The following is a 15,216-nucleotide window of genomic DNA, read 5'->3' as shown; positions in this document are numbered from 1 at the left end:
AGCTGTAGATTTCAGGAATATTAATGTTCATCTCCTCACATAAGCTGATCACATGTTAAGTGTCCAGTAGCCACACTCAGCCAGCAGTTACCATAGTGAATGAAACAGATCCAGAATATTTCTGTCACAGCAGAGAGTCCTGTCATATGCTATTCTGTAGCAATGGTAGCTTGCTTTCCAACCCCAGACAACGGAGCATATTTTATCCTTGTATTCAAAATTTGACAATGTAACTAAAAAAAAAAAAAAAGAAGAAGAGAAAGTTAATATTCATTCATGGGGGGAAACCATTTAGAAAACAATCTTCATCTGTATTGAGCATGCCATGATTTTTCTCCCTTGTCCCTAGTCCCTAAATAATACAGTATAGCGACTCCTTACCTAGCATTAACATGAGGTATTATAGGTGTCCCCCCCACGGACTGCTATCCAGGAACAATCCATAATTGGCCTACTTAGTCAGAGGTCACAGCAAGCCTTATAGGCTGCAGATTCTGTCCTTCCTGGAAACCTCTAGCCCATGTTAGCCCTCTAACCTGCCTGCCACTTAGTGGGGTACAATGATAATAACCAATGACAAGAGCACTAGCAGCAACAGTAAAGCAAGCACACACTAAGCACTTAACTGGACGTGAGGCGCGAGGCCCCGCGCTTTGTACATGGTAAGCCAGTCAGTCCCCACAACAGTTCAGAGAGCATCATGTGTCTCCTGAAGCAGATACCTTTCCAGCCTCCTAACACATGCATGACCCACTTCTGACTTCAGAAGCAGCTGCAGCGGGATGCTCTCAGCAGGCTACGCTTTCCCAGAGGAAACTGGTGCCCTCCCTGTCCCCTCTACCCCTCCTCTCTCTCCCTCCCTCCCTCTCGAGGCAGCTCTCAGCCAATGAGGGAGGCAAGTCTGGGGCAAAGTCTGATGCTCCACCCTCCAGAGGGATCATTCTGGATGCAGTTTCTACAGCTGACCTGAGAGTTCGTAACTGGCTTGCCCCAGTCATCTCCAACGGAAACCAGCTCAATAGCTCACTTCAGCGACTCCTGCTCCTTTAAGCTGCCTCCTTTTCTCATTTAATTTTAATTTATTACTTTTTAATTATGTATATAGGTATTGTGTTTATATGTATATGTTATATACATATATACATACTACACACATATACAAACGTACATACATGCATGCATGCATACAAACGTACATACATGCATGCATGCATACATACATATATACATATATGTAGAGGCCCTGCCCCATAGGGTGTTGGATACTCTGGAGCTGGAGTCACAAACAGTTGTGAGCTGTCTAACGTAAGTGCTGAGAACTGAACCTGCATCCTCTGTCAGAGGATAGTGTCCGACGGCTGAGAGCATCCCTCCAGCCCCATACCTCCCTTCCTCTTCCTACATGTTTCCTGCTGTGGTCATTCTCAGCACATCCTCCCACCAAGCTCCCTGCAGTCAACCCACTGACTCAGGCCTTGACCTAGCAAGAACCCAAACAAATTCATCCTGTTTTTGTAGATAAAGAATGTGAGGTTTCAAAAGATTGGCATTCTCCCAATTAGCAGACGAGTGATGGATGCCTATGTAGACCCGTCCTGATTTCAAAGACTTTGTTCTTAATTACTACCCTAGAGTGTAAATTGGGTTTTAAGGGAAGTTCTGACTGTGCTGTTCTAAGATACACAATCTGTGAACATCAAACCTCTTGATTACCTCTCTGGCATGAAGACTTCAGCGTTGTAAGTCAACATTTAAACCCCCTCTTCACTGAGCTGACGTGGTGCCTAGACAGTGTCGGCAGAAGCTGACAGGTTTACCTGACACAGAGAATATTTCTTGGTATCATGGAGCCTGTGTCAGGAAAATCAATATTGATTACATCAGGGATGGTTCAAGGTGTGATTATTTCCTTAAGACTTTCAGGAGGGGAGAAAGAATTCTTTTTTTTCCAACTGCTGTTCTAACAGATGTTGTGTCAACTAAGCCCAGCAACTGTGAGTGGGTCAGAAGCAGAGACATCCCACTGGCAATGGAGGTTTCTGGGACTTTTTTGCCTCCAGCCATGATTTGAACAAAGTTTCAGAAGAAAAGCAAGACTAGAATCTTACCCATATAGCTGTACTCCTCATCGGAACCTCAGAGAAAGCTAAGACAAGGGGTGTTCATTTCTACCCCAATCCCCATCCCTTTTCGGTCCAAATGCCAAGAACACGTGAAAGCCCACGCAAACTTGGATCTGAACCACAGCACAGATCAACAGATGCTGCTGCGCATGCGTGCATTCCTCCGCATGCGCACATACAAGGAAAAGCTCTCCCAGAAAGCTTACGAAAGCAAACCGGCATTCTCAGATGGAGACTAGCACAGTGCACCGGCACATCCCACCACCGAAATGCCACTGGCCCCATCTGTAGGAGGTTCGAGCTTATTTTATAATGTCAGTTCTCACAGAGTGCTCCAGGAGCTCTATCTGGTCCCAGAGGCCCTTCTGGTGGATCTCCAAGGTAGAGGATGAATTAGTAATAGTCCTTGAGTGTTACTTTTCCTTTCATCACCTCACAGAGTGAGAAGTTTGAGAAGCTACAGGGTAATGAGGTCCATCTTCTTAGCATAGCTTTGTCCTGGAAAGTGTAATCTTTTATATTAAAAAAATGCTAACATGAAATGGTTTGCTGTTATTATTTTCAATGAATTAACGCAACGCAATTTATGTTCATTTGCTGTATGTATGTTTTTAAGTCTCACCTTATAGCCTGCTATGTAGCTAAGACCAACTTCGCGTTCATGGCTATTATTCGCTCACTTCAGCTAAGGGTTAGCGTTACAGGTGTGAGTCATCCTGCCTGGTAAACACAAATATTTCAAAATATATTGGTTTAGTCTTTAATTTGGTATGGCCACCTTAGACTGGTGTGTTTTAAGTCGTGGTCCACAAGGAGTGGTATGTTTGGGAGTCATGGCCTTGTTGGAGTGGGTGTGGCCTTGTTGGAGTGGGTGTGGCCTTGTTGGATGAAGTGTGTCCCTATGAAGGTGGGCTTTGAGGTCTCCTATGCTCAAGCTATGCCCAGTCTGGAACAGGCTTCTGCATCCTGCAGATCAAGATGCAAACCTCTCAGCTCCTCTAGCACCATGTCTTCCTGGATGCTGCCATGATTCCTGCTGTGATGATAATGGACTAAACCTCTGACTGTAAGCCAGCCTCAGTTCAATGTTTTCCTTTATAGGATGGTGTTGCTTCACACCAATAAAACCGTAAGACAGAAGTTGGTACCAGGAACTAGGGTATTGCCATGACGGGCCTGGCCACGCTTTTGTTTTGAAGGAATGTGAATTTTGGGATTTTGGATTTGGAAAGGAGCGGAAGCATGGAAGAAAGCGGTCCTGAGGGTGATTTGAACTGCGGGGGGCTTGGCTCAAGAAGTTTCAGAGGTGAAGAGTTTTAGTTTGTTGCCCAGAGATCATTCTTGTCATATTTTGGTTGGAGATGTAATTGAATGAGGGGGCTATGTTCCAGCCCCAGCAAGTAGCAGAACTTGGCAGCTTCGGCCATGTGGTTCTTGCTTGAAAGTCAAGGATAGAAGAAAGGGGTTGTGGAGTCTCCTTCTGAAACCAAGGCCAGGCATGCATGGTTATCCCTGTGTGGGGTCCCTCTGTATGGAGTGAGGCTGTGAAGGTGAAGCCTGGATGGCTTTGGAGACCCCAAGAGATGAGAGATGCCAGAGCCACGGGATACTTAACAAGGAAAGCTGCTAACAGGGGGGTGGAACCAGAAAAGAGAGAGAGGTGTGTAGTCAACAAAGCTGAGTCAGAGATCTGAAGAGCACTTTGACGTCAGCCAAGGAGATAAAGAGTTTGGAGTTTGCCCAGCCGATGTTTTACTCTTGCCTTGGTCCAGTGTTTCTTCACTATGCTCCTTTCCCTACCTCTGGAATGTGCCATTCTATGTTGGAAGGCTGTGATCTGTCTCTTTATTTTGATTTTATAGGGGACTACAGTTAAGAGATTGCATAGATCCCAGAAGAGACTTTGAACTTTGGACCTCTAAACATTGTTGAGACTGTGATAGACTATGGGGACTTTTGAAGTTGGACTAAATGCATTTTGCATTATGTTATGGCTTCAAGCTCCATAGACTCATGTGTTTGAATGCTTGGCGATAGGGAGTAGCACCATTAGGAGGTATGGCCTTCTTGGAGTAGGTGTCACCTTGTTGGAGAAAATATGTCACTGTAGAGGAAGGCCTTGAGGTCTTCTATACTCAAGCTATGCCCATTGTGGCACACGGTCCCCTTCTGTGTCCTGTGGGTCAAGATGGCGACCTCTCAGCTCCACTAGCACCATGTCTCCTAGATGCTGCCATGCGTCCCACTCAGATGATAATGGACTCATTATGATTACCTGGAACTGTAAGCCAGTCCCAACGAAATGTTCCCCTCTATAGGCGTTTTCATGGTCATGGTGTCTCTCCACAGCAATAAAACCCAAACTAAGATACAGGATCTCACTGTGTAGCTCTGGCTGCCCTGAACTCACAGAGATCCCTGTGCCTCTGCCTCCTGAGTGCTGCTGGGATTAAAGGCAACGCACCATTATGCCCAGCTAAAAGAGAAGATGATTAAAGGAGAAAGAGGGAAACGGACTGTCTCCTAAGATGCCATTAAAGGCTTTCTAGGAAAAACATTTCTGATTTTGAGTTCATAATCAAGCAGGAAATTAAGGGCTAATTTTCCATGCCAAAAAAAAAATCATGACTGACATAAAAGTGTTGAAAGAACACATATCAAAGATTTTATTTAACTCATTATTAATAAGCGAATCAATCAGATGTCATAATGAGAGAGAAGGAGGGAGGGAAGGAGGGAGGGAGGGAAGGAGGGAGGGAGGGAGGGAGAGAGACAGAGAGAGAGAGAGAGAGAGAGACAGAGGCAGAGTGAGAGAGAGAGAGAGAGAGAGAGAGAGAGAGAGAGAGAGAGAGAGAGAGCGAGCACCGGTACCTGGTATACTCTCTATCTTAAGAGCTTCTGGTTTCGTTCTAATCCACAGCTCCTCTCCTGGTTCTCATACATGGGCATTTCTTGGGGGTATCCCTCCATCTCTTGATACTAAAATTTAGCATGAATTAAGTGCCTAATTGAAGACTTTAATATGAAATACCCCAACAGACTCGTGGTTGAACAGTTGGTCCCTATTAAGTGACAGCACTTTGGAAAACCGGAAAACCGGTGGAGCGGGGAAGTCTGTCTTTGAAGGCTATACCTGTTTCTACCTAGACTGGCTTTCTGCTTCCTGTCCACCAAGAAGCAAGAAACTGCTGGAACGTGCTTCCTCTAGCTGGCCACAGAACCAACATAGCATACTGTGGGCTCCATTTTCTGCAGCCATGAGCAGAAATAGGTCCTTCCTGCTTTCCATGGTTTCTGTCAGGTACTTAGAGTGAAAGTTTCTAATGTACCTATACTATGCTTTGAGTTCCTGACAGCCTCCATAAAGCCTCATAGGATAGTCTTCCCTTGCAGTGTGAGAAATGAGCTAGGGATGTTGAGTCACTCGCACAAAACCTCCATCAGTAAGGCTTGGTTTGGGTTCAAATCCCAGTGCCTCAAACAGTATCTTCTCTTCCTCCCTTAGTTCTGCACCAGGACACCAGAGGGCCTGTCACACCAGAAGCACATCCTACAGTCGCTATTCATGCCAGGGTAGCAGTTATCTCTGCTTTCTCTGAGAATCACAGTTCTATTAATCCCGACCTGGGTCCCAGTTTTTATTTACTCAAACTCTATACATGAGTGTTTTGCCTGCACGTACGAGTGTGAATCATGTGTATGCAGTGTTTGCAGACGCCAGAAGCGTGTGTCAGATCTCCTTGGAACTGGAGTTACAAAGGGTGCTGAGTTGCCACACGGGTACTAGGAGCTGAACCCTAGCTCTTCTGCAGGAGCAATGAGTCATCTCTCCCGCTCCTCAGTTCCAGTTTCTTACAGCTATCTCTGCTCAGCCATACACAGTGGCACCTTAAAGAGATTTTTTTTTCTTTTTGATCCTTTGTTTTGTTCTTTGAGACAGGATCTCTCTACACAGCCCTAACTGTCCTGGAACTCACTATGTAGACAGGCTGGCCTCCAGCTCACAAAGATCCATCTGCCTCTCTTTCTAGAGTACTCAAAGAAATGTGGGGGTTTTTTTGTTTGTTTGTTTGTGATATTTATTTATTTATTAAATTTATTGTTGTTGTTTGGGGTGTCGTTTGTTTGTTTGCTTGTTTGCTTGTTTGTTTTTGAGGTGCCTATCTCTCCATGGGCCCAGGAAGAGAATATTTATACAGGTATGCTTGAAGAGAAACACAGACCTTACAGATGAAGTTCGGAGGTTGGGCTAAGCGTTGGCTTAGATCAGGAGTTTACAAACCAAAGCCATATCCAAGTTCACTTGGTGTTTGTAGTATACAAGCTAAGAATGCTTTTGCTTTAATGACTAAAAATTCTCAAAAGAACAGGGCAGTGGTGCTACATGCCTTTATCCCAGTGCCCAAGGAGCCATAGGTACTCAGATCTCTGAGTTCGAGGACAGCTTGGTCTACAGAGTGAGCTCTAGGCCACCCAGGGATACACAGAGAAAGCCTGTGTGCAATAATAACATAGATAGATAGATAGATAGATAGATAGATAGATAGATAGATAGATAGATAGAATTAAAAATATGTATTAAAGAGAAGTTTTGACATATGGAAATTACTTGGCATTCAAATTGCAGTTTCTGTGTTTTCCTTAGAATACAGCTTCACCCATTGACACTACGTTCTTGCTACCTGTCTTCAAGTTGCAAGAAAGCTAAAAGCTAGAGAACAGCAGCTTCTTCACAACTCCCAGCCAACAGTGTCTTTCTACTTGGGAATAATTTTTCAGGAAGCCTAGATCACTCTGAAGAACCTAAACATTGCACGTCCTAAATCCCACAGATTTTTGAATTATGTAAGGGGAACGGGTGGGGAACCTAAGCTTGAATATCGTTTTGGGAATGTTCTCCATTGGGCTTCCTGCACTTGGCACCTCCATCGATTTGTGGCTGTCCTGGTTTGTGTCCCGTGAAAGTCTGCTTGAATTTACCATTAATTACAATAATTAAAGTCACGGAGTCTCCTCGGTGGGAATTTTCCAGCTCCTAGACAGAAATGTTTTCTTACAAGCTCCCTCTACTGGCCAGTTCTCAGAAATACATTTTCTTTTCTTTTCTTTTCTTTTCTTCCCTTCCCTTCCCTTCCCTCCCCTCCCCTTCCCTCCCCTTCCCTCCCCCCCTCCCTTCCTTCCTTCCTTTTCCTCTCTCTCTCTCTCTCTCTCTCTCTCTCTCTCTCTCTCTCTCTCTCATTTACTATCTTTAATCTTTTTTTGTACAGTCCAGTCATTATCCCCCTCCCGGTCCACCTTCCAACAGTTCCTCATCCCATTCCTTCATTCCTCTATCCCTACCCCCACCCCCGTCCTCATGTCCAAAAAAAAAAAATGTCCCCACCCCTCCGCCCCACCTAACCCCTCATCCTCCACCCCTCACCCCACAACCCCCCCTCCCCTACCTCAGTCCACCTGCCAGGCCTCCTCACTCCCTGGGGACTCAAGTCTCTCGATGGTTAGGTGCATCTTCTCTCACTGAGGCCAGGTCAGGCCGTCCTCTGCTATACATGTGTCAGGGGCCTTGGACCAGCTCCTGTATGCTGCCTGGTTGGTGGCTCAGTATCTGAGAGAGCTCAGGTGTCCAGGTTAATGGAGACTGCTGGTCTTCCTATGGGGTCACCCTCCTCCTCAGCTTCTTCCAGCCTGTCCCTAACTCCACCACAGGGGTCCCGAAGGACAATTAACCGCAGAGAGAGCAGGAAGAATCCAAAGGTATGGATCTATAGAAAAAAGTTACTTGGGGTATCAACTTTTTCAGTGCAGGGACGTCGACATCTAAAAATATACAGCAGTTTTATTTAAATGTTTTTCAGAAACGTCACACAGGAGCGTCATCTCTATCTCCATCCCTTTCTTGGTTCTTGCTTACAAAAATTGTTCCTTCATTCAAGATAATAGTCATCCAAACTCTTGCTAAAATGCAAACTTTCTCTCAGGATCTGTAAGACCATTGCAAGGTGGGGGCAGGGAAGACCTATAAAAATCCAAGTGAAAAATTCAGCTTAAAGCTTGTAACAAAAAAGGTTAATAATTAAAAATCTACACATAGGTAGTCATAATTTGCTATTGCACATTTATATGTAACTTTGAAGTCAATTCTGGTCATCTTTTTAAACTAAGGAGACAGCAATAGACCCCCAAGATATTTTGGATTAGGGTCAATTTTTATATGATGATTTTTTTCCCGAAAATTTTAAATAAAAAAACAATATATGTTTAACAAATAAAATATATTAATAAACAAGGTTCATAAATCGCTAAGTTCTGTGTACTCAGATTAATGGTAACTGAAATTAAGACGTATGTCCAGCCTCTTTGTCTTTGCTCACTTCGTTAAGCCTTTACTATCTGGGTAAACTGAGTCACACAAGAAAGTATAATAGTCTGTAATGGTGTACTATAAAGGAATAAAAACAAACGGGGGTTGGGGATTTAGCTCAGTGGTAGAGCGCTTGCCTAGCAAGCTCAAGGCCCTGGGTTTGGTCCCCGGCTCTCGAAAAAGAAAACAAACAAACAAACAAACAAACAAGAAACAAGGTTTCCAATCTCTCTATAAGTTACATTATAGTTTTTAAATTTTCCAGTCTCTCTATGGGCTACATTTACAACATGTTTCATTTTGATACTAAGAGACCTTCCATTCAAAATATTATAATTTCTGAGGCTAAAACTTAACATGGATAAAGCTGTAAAATCCTAATCTTGTTAAAGCTGCTAACTTCTTATAAACTATTAAAGATGATCAGGATACGGAAGTTAATATTCAGTCATCTTATAAATGATCACATTCTTTAATGTACTCAAAACTATGCTTGTAATCATGCTAAGTACAATTATAATTCATTCTCAGGAACGAGCTTTGATTTAGCCTTCCGGGTTATACCTAAAGCAAGTAAAAATAAAGTATGTTTAGCTCATATATACTTAATAAATACTGAATGTCAAACTTCATATAGATCTACTGGATACTGCATTTTAAATGTTTAATGAAAAAAAGCTTACTGAACCCCAGCTCCTAGCAGTGACCCTGAAGACTCCAAAGAAGGGAGCGCAATGGCTCCACCAGGATTATGGTAACACTAACCACTGTGTGAAACTGCCTCAAATGCCTTATTGGCCACCAGGACCCAGCAGGACACTGGAAAGTTGATCACCCCCGCTTTGCCTAGGCAAGGTGAGGTCATCTCCCAAGTCCCTTCTCCACTAGAAAGCCTCTCAGATCTTCCGGGCCTGGCAGACAAAGACTGCTGCTGTCCTGGGACCTCTGCCCCCCAATGGAGCACCACTGGAGCCTGGAGGGAGGGGAGGTGACTTTCTAGGTAATGGACAAGTCTCTGTCATTTTAACCGATACAAGGGCCTTTTGGATTAGACTTCCCACTATAATTTATTCTTCTCAGATCTCCGATGGCATGGCTGAGATCTTTCAGTTTAACAGCAGCAGGTAACCAGCTCCTTTCCCCAAGGCTGCAGGCACCATAGTTTATTTCCTGCGTAGACATTAGGCCTTGCTGTTCCTAGAGCTGCCAGATGTCCTGCTGAGAACGGCTGGCAGGTTTGTCTTGCCAACAGGCTTCATGTTAAAGGACAAACAGGTTTCAGATGTAACTTTTCACTGTTCCTTTATTTAAAAAGAACTTGCCTTGCAATGACTGCTCTCGGTAACAGCTCTTTGTGTCCCGGATAAATGACGAAATAAAAAAGGTTAAAAGTCTATACATATTCTGAGGGGGTTAAGGAAGTGTTTTGAGGAGTAAGCTCTGCGGATATGGACACTTAAGAAAGCTCCTGAGGGGGGTTGGGGATTTAGCTCAGCGGTAGAGCGCTTGCCTAGCGAGCGCAAGGCCCTGGGTTCGGTCCCCAGCTCCGGAAAAAAAAAAAAGAAAGCTCCTGAGGGTCTAAGAAAATGACTTAAAGTATGGAAATGCAAATTGTAAAGGTCCAAGAAAAGGGTTCAAGGTACATGAGAAATAGAAAACATTTCAGATTTCTTTCTCCCTTCTATGCTATTGTTTTACTAAGACTTCAGAAGCTCAGAGTTTTAACGTCACGGGGTGGAGTTCTGGTAGGCTGGTAGAGCCTCCTTACTATTCAGTCACAAGCTCAAGATTTTAATTTTCCTTAGGTTGTCTTCTAAATGTAGATTTTTTTTTCTTTTCTTTTTTTTGGAGCTGGGGACCAAACCCAGGGCCTTGCACTTGCTAGGCAAGTGCTCTACCACTGAGCCAAATCCCCAACCCCCTAAATGTAGATTTAAGGGTGCTTCTCATTGGGCTAAAACATCTCTGTACACTCTCTCTCTATATCTACCTCTCTGGAAAACGGGGGGAAAATATTCATGGTTTTAACCCAAAGCTGTAGCTTTTGCTATGACTCAAAGGTGTGAGTCTACTCTGGCTGTCTTACAGAGCCTGTTAGCCGATTTTCCTACAATGTGGATTTTAGTACAGATCACAAACAGCGGTAATGCTAATATATCTAAGACATATCTCTTTGTAAACTAAAAAAAATATCGTGTAAGCTTCAGGGAATTGTGGGAGTCATAAGACTCAGCTCCACTTCTCATGGGTCAAATGGGCCCCGGATTAGTATAACTTGTTTCCCCACCCGCCTATCCCAGCGATAGGATCTCTCTGTCTCTTTCCCCTGGTCTCAGGACTCCTCCACTCCCACAACTACCGGGATAATGGACCTAAAATTTCCAAATGTAGATAGAATTTTTGCTTAAGTCTCTAACCATTAACGTCTATTCCTAGTCTATATAATTGTTCTAGTGGATTTGCAGTCGACTAATGACTCAAACCGCTTCAAACATTCCAACTTCAGGTGGTCCTCCAAAACTAGCAAGCCCTAGACGTGAAGTAAGCTAGAGGCTCTGACAAAAATCTCCTACCATCGTGAGCTCCAGCTTTGGTCCGGCACTCCAGACCTGTTCCAAAGCTACCCATACTTCACCAGCCTCAGATGGTCCATCCAAACCTAGACAGCAAACCAGATGTTACCCTGCCCCACTCCAGGCCTTTGTCCATTCCAGCCTTTCTGGGCCTGGCCATGACGCCCTAGTTTGGCTAAGAAGCAGCTACAGAGAAGACTATAACATCCTTTATCATTAACGAAAGCCTGGAATATAGGTCCAAAGAAAACCAGTTCCCACTACCAAAGGAGACATTTTCCTATCACTGTCAAAAGAAACAGATGGCTGTCTGTTTCATCTAACTCAGGAATCCAGAGCCTGAAATATCTAATGTGTCCGGGAACTCTCTTATTTGCTTCTTGGTTTGGGGGACATGGATTCCTTCCACGTGGTGCTGACAGTTCTCCTACCTTGAGTGACCTTGTGCTAGATAGTTTGGCGGGGTGAGCCTCCTTCTTGGAGTTGAAATATCTGGGGCCGTTGGAGCAAGTCCATTATGACTTTCAAACATACAGCAGTGCTCGCCTCCTGTCAATAAAATATACTCTACATACTGGAGCAGAGTCGAACTGCACTGGGACACCCGGAATCCTGTTAAGTCTTTTTGTTATGCCTTCCCCAAAGAGTGTAGGGGAATTTTGAACTCTTCGGGTAGTTGGTCCAGGTTGGCTGGCTAGTCTCATTATACATTGGATCTCATTGGATAGTCTCATTATACATTGGATAGTCTCATTATACATTGGATCTCTTTGGATAGTCTCATTATACCTTGGATCTCATTGTATAGTCTCATTATACCTTGGATCTCATTGGATAGTCTCACTATACATTAGATCTCATTGGATAGTCTCACTATACATTGGATCTCATTGAATAGTCTCATTATACATTGGATCTCATTGGATAGTCTCATTATACATTGGATCTCTTTGGATAGTCTCATTATACCTTGGATCTCATTGGATAGGCTCATTATACATTGGATCTCATTGGATAGGCTCATTATACATTGGATCTCATTGGATAGGCTCATTATACATTGGATCTCATTGGATAGGCTCATTATACATTGGATCTGATCTTTCAAAGGTAAACAAGGGTTAGCTAACTGGTACCAAAGAAATAGAGAGGTAAGCATTCTTAAAGCCCAGCCTGTATAGATCTGGTGATCTGCTAAAATTTGGAGCTGTAAGAGGCTGGTTTCTGTCCATTTATTTGCTTCCTTGAGATCCTGAACCTGGTGATAACCTGAGGCCCCTGGTTTATGCACAGGAAGGAAAGGCGGAGTCCCAGCCAACTGCCAAGGGGTAAGGGAGTTACCTTCACACAGCCTCTTGAGATGTAGAGCTTTTTGGTTCCAGAGGTATCGCCAGACCCCCATTGATGTGGCTGTAGGAAGGGACTCACCAGAACTGCTAGCTGGTGCGGTGCTATGCCAGGAGGACTTTTCTCAGCCTGCATCTTAGGGAATTGTTGTTGCAAATCCTGGAGCAGGGTCCCTGGGTCTGGATTTGTTCCTGCTGTTGCATCTGGGAGAACTAGAAGGTATTCTTCAGACAGAGAACAGTTAAGCTAAGTTGGCAGGCAGGGGTAAAGAAAATTTGAGTTTCTTAAAGGGTAAAGGTGATAATGGTGTCACGGAGTTCCAGAACACTCAGAAAAGATCCCTAGGCTCAATTCAGATTTTAATTCATCAAATTTATTAAAGCCACTAGCAGGGTCACCCATAGTCTTTGGCCCAAATCAGAGACATGCTACCCAGAGGCAGGTAAAGGAAGGTCTTTTAAAGATGAAACCCAGAAGAGCTTTTCCTTCCTGCCAAGATTATATGGTCAAGATGACTTCAGAATAGTCCTTGAATGTCTACATGAGCAGGTTATAAAAACGGAAATGAGCAGTTAGTCATTTCATAACAAGCAGATGATCATGGCTGTTCATTTCTGGGGGGGGGGTCAAGGAGTCAGGGTTCCCAAGAGTTTATCTTCTAGGAACGTGAGTCGGGGCGAAACAGCTATTAGGTACCAAGATGTATGCTGAGCACAAACATGGCGTATCTTTATACAGTGGTGCCTGGTTTTCAAAGAATACCTCTGTCCAGGAGAGGGAAAGAGCAGCCTGAGACCACCACAACGGACTGTCATCTGTTTAGGTGTGAGGTGACTGTCCTTGACTGTGCCCGTGGCTCCCTGTATTGGCAAATTTGTTTGTTTGTTTGAGGATTATTCCCTTGGAAACAAACAGTACAGTATGAGCCGTAGGACGCAGAGTGAGCTGACTGGAACGCAGTCCGCATAAACCTCGCTTGTCTTCAAGCATCTACCTCAGCAGCAGCAAGGCATCGTGCCTGTCCTATAGAGCCTCAGTTATTAACTTCTTGGGGTACCTTGATGAACTGAGAAGTATTCATCCCTGAGAAGCCCTCTAGATTTTTGGGGATTTTCTTACGGATGTCCAGAGCCGATAGAGTGACAAAAACCAAACTTAATGGTCTAGCAGTCTTTCGGAGCTATTTAATCAAAAGAGATGTAAGATCTGAAGGCTTCCCCCTCCCCACCCCCGTCCTCGAGAAATGCCCCCAGGAGACTTTTCTGGACCTGGAAAAGCCTCAGAAGTTTAGTTTTACACAAATTAGAGGTTGCAAGCTGCACCCTGAATTCTAGTAATAAGATTCTGGTGACAAGTGTCCACAGCCTGCATACGTAGTGGGGTCCCAATTGGGGCATTTGGATGGAAACACTGACTCAAATCGAGTAGCTTTTAAAAGCATCCATACCAGCAGAAAAAAAAAAAAAAAGCCTTCCTTTACCTCGATTCAGATCTCTGCCTGTGTATTCCCTTTCCTTTGAAATAACCGGTCAGAAAGAATTACTGACAAACATCATCCCAGGTAGAGAAACGGGCACAGAGGACAGATTCCATGAGAGAGTTGGGGGGGTGCTTATTAGAAAAAGGGGCTCTGGGACCAAGGAAAGGGTGACACCCTTCTTTTAAACCACTGCCCCCTGCTTCTGGAGGGAGTAGCATCTTATGTGACAGAAAAAGAGAGGCTGGTACGTGAGTTAAGTATGGGACATGGTGAACCCTCAAGCTGGGAAGCCAAAAGGTTCCTACGAAAGCCGGCAGGGCTGTTGGTGAAGAGAGCAGCCGCCGCCCTGCGCGGTAGCACCAAGGCTACCCGTCCAGGTCCAGGCTCCACGCAGAGCCCAGAGGAGCGGAAGGCTCCATCCCTCACCCTCGCGGGAGCCCACACAGAATCCAGCCTGCCCAGATCCCGGTGACCTTGTCACGTGAAGCAGGCCAAGAATGGGGACAGACCCCCAACTGTAGGGCCCCCGGGTGAGAGAAACACTGGGGTGCAAATCAAAAGACTAGCAGCTAATAACGGCAGAGGGTGCCACCTACTGACAGAATACGGGAAAAGCAGCAGAATTTTAACCAATTGATCAAACAAAACACCAATAGCAAAATCAAGAAATCAATTAAACAACTCCCAAACCCAAACTGGCCTGTCACACGTTCAATCAACTCTCTGGGCCAAACTTGGCCTTTTATGTATTCAACCATCCACACAGTTGGTCAGCCAGTCATTCACTCAAGAAAAACTAAAACCAGATCTCTCATGAGAGGCAGAACTCCGAGTCCCCACTATCGACGTTCCAACTTAGTAAGGAAGGAGGATTAGGAAAGAATTCCCTACAGAAAATTGTCTTCCCCCAACCAACCAGAGCTTCCAGGGACTAAGCCACTATCCAAAGACTATACATGGGCTGACCCTGGGCTCCAACCTCATAGGTAGCAATGAATAGCCTAGTAGTAAGAGCACCAGTGGAAGGGGAAGCCCTGAGTCCTGCCAAGACTGAACCCCCAGTGGACGTGGTTGTTGGGGGGGGAGGGTGGTAATGGGGGGAGGAAGGGGAGGGGAACACCAATACAGAAGGGGAGGGGAAGGGTTGTGGGGATGTTGTTTGTGAAACCGGGAAGGGGAATAACAATCGAAATGTAAATAAGAAGGGTTGGGGATTTAGCTCAGTGGTAGAGTGCTTGCCTAAGAAGAGCAAGGCCCTGGGTTCGATCCCCAGCTCCGAAAAAAAAAACCAAAAAAAAAAAAAAAAAAAAAGAAATGTAAATAAGAAATACT

The sequence above is a fragment of the Rattus rattus genome, chromosome 12 (genome assembly GCF_011064425.1).
Source record: "Rattus rattus isolate New Zealand chromosome 12, Rrattus_CSIRO_v1, whole genome shotgun sequence".
Classification (NCBI taxonomy): domain Eukaryota; kingdom Metazoa; phylum Chordata; class Mammalia; order Rodentia; family Muridae; genus Rattus; species Rattus rattus.
Note: the sequence above shows the minus strand (reverse complement) of the source record.